The sequence below is a fragment of the Sciurus carolinensis genome, chromosome 12, assembly GCF_902686445.1.
Source record: "Sciurus carolinensis chromosome 12, mSciCar1.2, whole genome shotgun sequence".
NCBI classification, from domain to species: Eukaryota; Metazoa; Chordata; class Mammalia; order Rodentia; family Sciuridae; genus Sciurus; species Sciurus carolinensis.
In genome coordinates, this window is record NC_062224.1 from 114,157,622 (window position 1) to 114,167,224 (window position 9,603).

At 39.7% G+C, this 9,603-nt stretch overlaps 1 protein-coding gene across 3 annotated transcripts in view; it reads left to right on the plus strand.

The window, feature by feature from the left end:
- The window catches only part of Nme7 (NME/NM23 family member 7), a 174,407-nt gene that overhangs the window by 163,523 nt on the left and 1,281 nt on the right, over nucleotides 1–9,603 (plus strand). The gene's annotated exons all lie outside the window — the stretch shown is intronic.

The window sequence follows — 9,603 nt, forward strand, 5'->3', positions numbered from 1 at the left end:
AAAGAACACTTTTTATCATTTTATTTTTAGAGGATTTCAGACTTAAAGAAAAATTGCAAAAATAATGCTGACTTTCCACAAATTCTTAGCTCATATTCTTCAAATGCTAACATTTTACTATGTTACTCATCCTTCCTTCTCTCTCCTTGTGCACACATATATTTATTATCTGTATTTCTTGAAAGTATATAACAGACATAATTTATCTCTTAATACTTCAGTGTGTATTTCCTTAAGAAGCAGTTTTGTCCATTGCCACAGAACACTGATTAGAAATCATAAAATTAATATCAGTGCGGTACTATTATCTATGTACAGATGTTGAAATTTCACACACAATGACTTTTGTAGCAAAAGAAAACACTACGTCTGGCCCAGGCCCTACTTAAGAAGCCCATACGGCATGTGGTCCTCAGTGTCTCTTACTAGCTTAGTCTGCATTGTCCTCTCTGTGCCTTTACCATTTGTGACCCACTTAGTTATGCTGCTCTCTCCTGATGAGCAGGAACTGCCCACATCTCAGGGTGTGATGAAGGTGCTGAAGCACGTGGCAGACCACAACATTGTGAGAACATCTGTGAGCTGAGAATAATATTTGCTATACGGTGATTGCTGTCTGCTGGACACTATGTTAAATGCCTTTTAGATAATAACTCATCTGTTCTTCACAACAAATTAGGGCATTATTGTTTAAATGTGTAACCTGAGGAACAGAGAAGTTAAGTAATGTATTGAAGGCCATCCAGCCAGGATGGGCAGGGCCGAGTCAGACTCCAAGCCAGGCTCTACTCCTAGTATAAGGTCTTAGTCAGCATTGGCTAAATCTGAGATATTAGACAGAGTCATGTCCTCCAGGGAGTTATTAGCTCAAAAAACCCTCAGTTTTATTAACTGAGAAAAGAGGCTTATTATATGTACTTGACAAAGTAGTTGTAAAGATACACACAGTAAATGTGTTAAAAGCATTTACTATGTAGCAAGAACTCCATTTTTAAGGGTTAATTTTGAAATGTAAATGTTTAAAAATTATATGTGACTTTCTAAGGTGACTCAGTTTTTTTTAAATGTTTTTAATAATTAGAGGTTGGGAGGAGAAGGGAACAGAAGCAATCATCACCTATTCTGTTTTTTTATTTTATCATTGATTTCTAATTTCATTCCATTATGATCTGATAAAATGGCAAAGTATTATCTCTATTTTTTTGTATTTGCTCAAAGTTACTTTGTGGCCTAAGATATGGCCTACTTTAGAGAAGGATCCATGTGCTGCTGAGAAGAAAGTGTATTCAGTCATCAATAGATGAAATGTTCTATTTATGTCTGTTAAGTCTAAATTAGTTCTATAACTTCTTTCTTTAGTTTTTGTTTGGAGGATCTATCCAGTGGTGAGAGAGGTGTGTTAAAGTCACCACAGTATTATTGTGTTGTGGTCTATTTGATTCTTGAATTTGAGAATGGTTTGTTTGATGTATGTAGATGCTCCATTGTTTGGGGCATAAATATTTATGACTGTTATGTCTTGTTGATGTATGATTCCCTTAAGCAGTATGAAATGTCCTTTATCCCTTCTGACTAACTTTGGCTTGAGGTCCACTTTATCAGACATGAGGATAGAAACTCCTGCTTATTTACGAGATCCATGTGAATGATATGTTTTTGCCCTTCCCCTTACCTTCAATCTGTAGATGTCTTTGCTGATGAGGTGAGTCTCTTGGAGATAGCATATTGTTGGGTCTTGTTTTTAATCCAGTCTGCCAGTCTGTGTCTTTTGATTGATGAATTTAGGCCACTTTTATTCAGTGTTATTGAGAAATTATCTTTATGCCCTGTCATTTTGATTTATTTCTGGTTTTTAATTTGAATTAGTTTCTCCTTTGCTTCACTATTCTAGTATAGTTCTTCCCTTTGCTGGTTTTCACTTTTTATTTTTCATTTCTTCTTTATGAAATATTTGAGTATGTTTCATAGTGTAGGCTTTCTAGTTGTGAATTCTTCTGTTTATCATGTAAGGTTTTTATTTCATCATCAATTCTGAAGCTTAATTTTGCTGGGTATAATATTCTTGGCTGACATCTATTTTCTTTCAGAGCTTGGTATATATTATTCCTAAGACCTCCTAGCTTTGAGAGTCTGAGTTGGAAAATCCATTGAGATCTTGATTGGTTTCCCTCTAAATGTGACCTGTCTTCCCCCCCCCTCCCCCGACAGTCTTTAAAATTCTATCCTTATTCTGTATGCTAGGCATTTTCATAATACTGCCTTGGTGTGGGTCTGTTGTAAATTTGAACATTTGGGGGTCTGGAAAGCCTCTTATATCTGATTTTCCATTTCATTCTTTATGTTTGGGAGATATCGTGATATTATTTCATTGAACAGATTGTGTATATTTTGGGTTTGTATCTCTGAGCCTTCATCTATTTAGATAAACCTTAAATTTGTTCTTTTCAGGTTATCCTAAATTTCTTGGGAGTTGTCTTCATGGTCTGTTAACATCTTTTCTCCATGATCAACTTTATTTTCATGATTATATATTTTGTCTTCATTGCCTAAAACCGTCTTCAAAGTGATATACTCTGTTAGTGATACTTTCCATTAAATTTTTAATTTGATTTATTATTTCATTTTGAGGGTTTTCTTGATTTTTTTTTCAGAATCTCTAACTCTTTATTGAAGGGAACGTTTACTTCCTGTATTTTCTCTTTTTTTCATTTCTCACATTGTCCTTTACCTTGCAGATCAATTTATATACATTCTAAATTCCTTCTCTGACATTTCTTCAACTATGGTTATAGATGGATTCTGTTACTGAAGTACCTTGGTTTGTTTGGGGCAGTTCGTTCCTTTGCTTTTCCATGTTCTTTGTTTGTCTACCCATCTAACGGTGTAGATCTGAATTTCTACCCCAAGGACTTATAGTGTCCCTGAAACTTTCCAGTATATCAGTGTTTAGGGGGAGACAAATAATAACAACCTTTGCAAACAATATCCAGTATTAAACCAAATAGTTCCTGCTATTGAACCTACAGTGTTGTCACAATAAACAGAAATGATATGATCACTTATTGCCTACAGTATAAACAGTGAGTTTGCAAAGGTGTTTACAATTTTGAATGATGGACAGGGAGAGAACAGAAGTGATGTAGGATATGATGATTATCAGGGAGGAGTAGAGAAGATAGAAGTAAAAAATTAAAGTAAAAGAACATTAGGAGCTGGCTGTTAGCAGAAGAAAAGAAAGAGAATCAAGGGAAACAGATAAGTGAGAAAAATATATAGTTAAAATTTTTAAAATTAAAAGAATACAAAACAAATGTACTAATCAAACATCCTAGTTCACAAAAAAAAACTGATCCTTGTAAAATAATTGGCTTCAAAATGCTAGAAATGAGAAAAAAAATCAAATATGACTCTATATAAATGTTCATGAACCATTCAGATCACAATTAAACACAGGAAAAAAAAAAGATCTTGATGGCAAGTTTAAGAATTGTTTCCTTTGGAGTTCAAAAGATTCTCAGCTTCCCTTCTCAGCACTGTTAGATGGGGTTGTCTTGAGGGTGATGCTTGTTCCACCCTCAGGATGGCATTACTGGAGTGAGTCAAGTCATCTCATAGGCTTAGGTAGGCTCCAGCTTCCTTGCCGAATGCCAGTTGGTCTGGAGATTTTAAGTCAGCACACCTCCAGAGCCCAGCAGTTGCCAGTCCAGGCTGGAAGACTGCACTCCAGGATCTCCCCTGGATCCCACTCAAGTGGTGGAGGAGCCAACTCTTAGTCCACTCTGTCACCTTGCTGAAAAGCTGCCTATCTACTTTTTTGGTTTCACACCATGGAGCAGCCAGGAAAGCAACCTTCTCTATTATACCATTTTGAAACCCTAGCAGCTCATCTATTCTTTTGTATAATTAATTCTCTTTTTTTTAAATAATTTTTTTACTTATAGATGGACATGATACCTTTATTTTATTTATTTTATTTCTAAGTGTTGCTGAGGATGGATCCCAGTGCCTCACACATGCTAGGCAAGCACTCTACCAATGAGCCACAACCCCAGTCCTTCTTTTTTTTTTTTTTTTTTTTTAATTATTAGAACTTTGTGGTTATACATAGTTCATTCTGACAAACTCATACAGGTATGGAATTTGATTTCAGTGCATGATTGCTCCTTTTTTTCTCCCGTCTTCCCTCCCTTTTCCCTTTCTCCTTCCTCTACCCTACTAGGCCTCCTTTCACTCTTCTATTAATTGATATTTGATTGGTTCTTTATGTTAGTCTATCCTTTCTCCCCCTTTCCTTTATTTCACTCTAGCTTCCAAACATGAGAGAAAGCATTTGACCTATGATCATCCATTCTTAATACTGGATTTTTAGGGACTGGAGAAGGACCAGCTACAACTAAAACCACCTTTAAGGCAGAAGAGACCAAATAATAACAAGTCAAGAAACAGTTTCAGAACAGATTCTTTTAAAAAGACCTCTGTGTCTTCATTTTTAAAAAAGTTACTTATATTTCATAGGAAAAAGATCAATACTGCTCTACCCTGGGTTGAGGAATAATTATCTTCCAACTTTAAAAAGAGAGTTATTTTCACTGTCATTAGTGGGTGGCAGTCAGGGGAATCAAGACATCTTTAAAAGAGTCTTAAGGGTCCTCAGGATGAAGGAAATATACAATCATTTTAATGTACCACTTTCACTTTGTCTTAAAACATTTCTAACATGGCCTCTTAGCCTGTAGATAAGCATATGTGAGGGGGACCCTCATGTCTAAGTTAGCTCCACTTTGTCTTCTGACTCTGTAAGTAGACTTGAGGACCAGATGTGTTATCTTTACGTCAGGACTTGACCACTGCCTCTGAGCCTCTGCATCTGGAGAGCCCTAGACTTCTTCACCTCTTCTCACGAATGTCCACTTCTGAGTATTTTGGGGCTCAGAATAAGTAATGACTTGGCGAAGGAAGAGAAACAAGGAGAAGGAAGCCTATCAAAGATGGAGAAGTATTCAGGGCTCACCTGTGAACAGCCTACTGGTGGCCTCTGCCTCCCACAGCATTGCCCTGTCCCTCGCTGCTCAGCTCCCTGAGGGCCTGAGCTGCACTCATGGTGTGGCAGCTCATTTCTACCAGTTGGCCTCACCCTGCTGCTTCCCAGACTTGCCCAACTCATATGAATTATCGTTGCTTATTTTTAAAGCAGTCCTTTCACCACATGTTCCCTTCAGCCAATAGGACAACCTTGCTATTTAGCCCTAGCTTAAGCTTTTGGTATAAGCAGAATTAGTCGGAATAAAAAAGTGGAGCCCTTTGTTCAAAATTCATTATGAATTTCAAGATAGTGACAGAAGAACACTAACCCAAACAGCTTGTGGCCCTGTGTGACAACACAGATCCAGGGGCCATGAAGCCCGAGGTGGCTGTGAGGGACCCATGAGTTGAAAACTGGCTCTCGATTGAGAACATGGGTGCATGTAAAACTCAGCATCGTGTTATTGGGGAATTAACAGAGTGGTTCCTCAGATAAAGTCAGATGACCAGACTTTATCTAAAAATCTAGTATAACTGCACAGCACACATTTCTATTGGTGCTGGAACTGCACAACAGGATAGATAAATTCCCTCAATGTGTGACCATATTTGTTCTTATTTAAAAATAATAAACAAAAAAAATTGCTTCACTGGTATTTCTGATGCTCAACTAATATGAAGAACCATTTGAAAATAGACCCTATGTTCTACCTCCAAGATGTCTGACTCAGTTTTCTGTGGAGGAAGCTGGGCATCGGGAAGGTGAAGCCCAGCTAGAAACCATGATGAGAAGCCAGTTATTAGGGTGTGCAAAGATTTCCTGCTGAACCCAGATGCTCCAGGTTCCCTGGTGGGCAGTGGCAGGATCGGTAGGCCCATTTTGCCAGTCACTATACTCAGGGTGAGCTTGGGAAAGTCTTCTGAAGCTTTTCTTAAGTCTGCTTGAGCCAATAGCAGAAAATTTACTTGTATTTGAATTCTATTGTTCTGTAATTTTTTACATCAGTGTAATCATCAGCAAATGCAGAGACTGCTGTATAAGAAGCCACAGAACCAGTGTGACTTAAGTTATAAGAAAAAGGTTCAAGTCCCAGTCCTGCCAGTTCAGCAAGTTCCCACCTTATGTTCCGTTAGGATGTCCAGTCGAAGTCCAGGTCATTGGTGTCACCAATGAAGAATTGAGTGAGGCACACAGAAGTAACAGAGTACAGATTTATTGAAGGAGGAGAAGATAGCACTCCATTAGGGAGCACAGAGTGGGCAGAGCGAGAAAGAGGGGCTCAAAGTCCCAAAGTCTGGAAATTAGGGTCTTTCTTATATCCTGAACTGTGGGGTGTTCTCTTCCATATTGATACCTGATTGAAGACCTTACCCCATTTTCTTCCATTGGTTATCTTATGATACCTGATTAGAATATATTCCAATTTTCCCCTCACTGGTTACTTTAGAAAACTTAATTAGAATACTGCCCACTGGTCATTTTAAAATTTGAACCTATGGTAGGCATGGTGATAAGTCCTCAGTGGCAGGAGTTGTCATGGTAATGGGATTTACTGTAAACAGGGACAGGACTCTGGTCTTGTCCTCTAGTGGCTTCTTTTTATTATCCTGACTCCTCCATCTTGGTATCCCCGAACTCCTACCTGACACTACATGGAGAGGTCATGGCACCGGATTCTCAGGAGCCTCCACTGTAATGAGATGAGGTGACCAGCTTCACAGAACTGTTGTGAAGGAGATGAGATTAATGGATAAAATTATGCTGTACTTTAGTACAGTAGTAATAAGACATTGTTCTTATTTAAATCTAACAGTGATAGAGACGAAGAATCCTTCAAATTAATCTTCAGAGTAGTCAGATATTATATATCTATTGTATATTAAGCTAAATTTTGCTGTTCCTTCATCTGTGTCAAACCTAACTTGTCCTCAAAACTATACTGTCAATCCCTTGATGAAATATCTGGTCCCCACCGACAGTTATTTCCATCTCTTTCATTGTAGACTAGAGTGATTGCATGGGTTTTCCTCTTTCCAGGCCATGAGCCATCTGAGAATCGGGTGCATCTTTCAGTCATCATGGATAGGATGTTGTTGGTATGCTGGTTCAATGAATGACTGGCAGAAGGAGAGAAAGGAAGTAGGTATGAATGAGAATAGTTTAGGCCAGCTAAGACTTTAATAAGCGTAGAGACAAACATTTCATAAGAACGCTCCCCTCCACCAGTTCATGGTCCGTGCTGGAAACATTGTAGGTACCTCAGGAGAAATTTGCAGTTGCAAGGAAAGAAGAAAGGTCGGCTCCAGACAAAGGTTTGGGGAGTCATGGCATTCTCTCCTGGTGCCGGTTCACGTTCTGTACCACAACCCCCAAATGTCTGTTGGCTTTGTACCAGGCCCCTGGCACCCAGAGGCCCCTCTGTGGAATCACCTGGACCTCCCCAAGGCCCGATCCTTGCCCACTGGTCCTGCTGGAACTCTGCTTCCTATCAAGGCACTGGCCCTGCTCCCCGCCCTGCAGGGCTGTATCCTCCACCACTTGCTAATTTCATGACCAACAAGTCCTATAATAAATTATGGGCATTAAGGGGCCTTCATTCACAGTTAATGAGAGTTTCATTCATAGGAATGAAATATTTGATCCATGAAGCACTTAAACCAGAGACCCAATAATGACTCTATCAGTCATTATTGTGGCTAGGTTTCAAATTACTAGGTGCCTCATCCTACCTGGCCTAAAAAAAGCAAACTGTAGGGAGGGAAAATATGTGTTCCTTGGAAAAGGTAGCCCTTTTTAGACTGCCTGAAAGACTCCGGATTTTATGAAATTCAAGTTGATAAAACACTGTGCTGTGGGGCATGGTGGAAATAGTATGTTGTAGTTTTATTAGAATATGGACCTTTTCCAGGGTATGAGAATCATTTTTGATTAAATAAAATAGCTGGATTCTGTAGTCAATAAGAGTCAATACTTTAATAAGATACTTGGTTCCTCAGAACAGACTGATGCTGAAAATCACTTGGAGAAAAACACAGAATTAACGCATGAGCCGGGGTCCCTGCCCTGGCCCTGCCTGTTTGTTTCACATTGGGTGGGATATGGGTGCTGACTAGAACCATCAGTTGGGAGAATAACAGGCGTATTTTCTTTTTCTTAGTCATCTTTCCTGGTGTGGGGCCCAGAGCATTACAGATAACATGCCTGGTTAATGCTGCACCCCCACCCCCCTTAAAGAATCAGAGTCAGGTTCTCTCTGTTGAATTTGAGATCAAGGTCCCTTTGTGATTAAAACTGTTTGTTCTTGAATGTTCCTTGGGTGGTTCCTGTCTGTATGTGTAAGATCTTACTGGTGGATTTTCAAGGTAGGCTCATTTGGTTCTCCTTCACAGGCCAGATATACAGATAAGGAGGTGTTACTAAGCCTTTAAAAAGCCAGGGGTTTGAGCTACTATTGAGCTTTGAAAGATTTTGATAACTGGGCTTTTGTTTGTGATCACTGATAATGTTTTTAATTTAGAGTTGGAGCAGTTCCCTCTGGAAATAAGTGTAGCTTGAGCAGACAGGGTGCTATTGTTCGAAATAGGTTCAAGCTAAAGTTTGCTCTAACAGGTACAGAAGTGGAAAACTGGCTTCTGTTAATGCCGTGCTTTAAAAAAGCAAAGGCCTCATTTCAGCCACTTGTCAAGTTTCATGAATTTTTACTATATTTAAGTACCCTCTAAAGTTTTTCCTACTATTTTTCTTTAAATTCATTCACTGCTATATATGAATTAATTTATTTTACTGCCATAAATGGAAACCTAGTATTCCAGCTAGATCCATCACTTTCAAGCCTCGGAGCCCAAGGCCATCTCCCCATTAACTCTGGGCAAGCACACCAGGCACACTGTGCTGCCAGAGGCATGGAAGAGAACCCCTTTTTCTCTCTTCAGTTAACTACTTCAGTGCTTTAGATTCCAAGTGGTTCTCAGCCCGCCTTTGAGAAAGGCCATCTTTAGAAAGCTCATTCTCTTTCTGTGTGAGGAACTCAGTATTTCGATTGATGGGACTTGCATAAAACCTTTTTTGGTTTCGTTTGTTTGTTATTTCCACAATCCCACAGTGCTGGGGACTCGAACCCGGGCCTCCAGCATGAGAGGCAGGCACTCTAGGAGATGGGCTATGTGGCCTGCACTATAAAACCTTTTTTGAATGGGATAAACACACTTTAAGGAAGGGAGAGGGCACACTCCCTGCACCCAAGGATTGTCTGAGGTAGGCATATACTGGTAACACGGGAAAAGAAAACAGAGAAAAGACGGCCAGGAACAAGCAAGTATGAAACGCTTGAGTGCCAGCTGAGAGGAGTCAGTTGTTCACTGACCTGGTCCTGGCTGAGAGCAGTGTGGCACAGTGGCACAGAGGAGGCTGTGGGGATCTGCTGAGTCTGTTCCCAAGTCTCCTAGCTGCGGGAGGAGCCTGCGGGTCATGGTGGGAAATGGGGTTGCACAGTCTAGATGGGTTACAGGAAGTGACCTTGGGAATCATGAAGGAAGAGGTAGGTCGGAGCTAGAGTGCACACACATGCACACACAGCACAC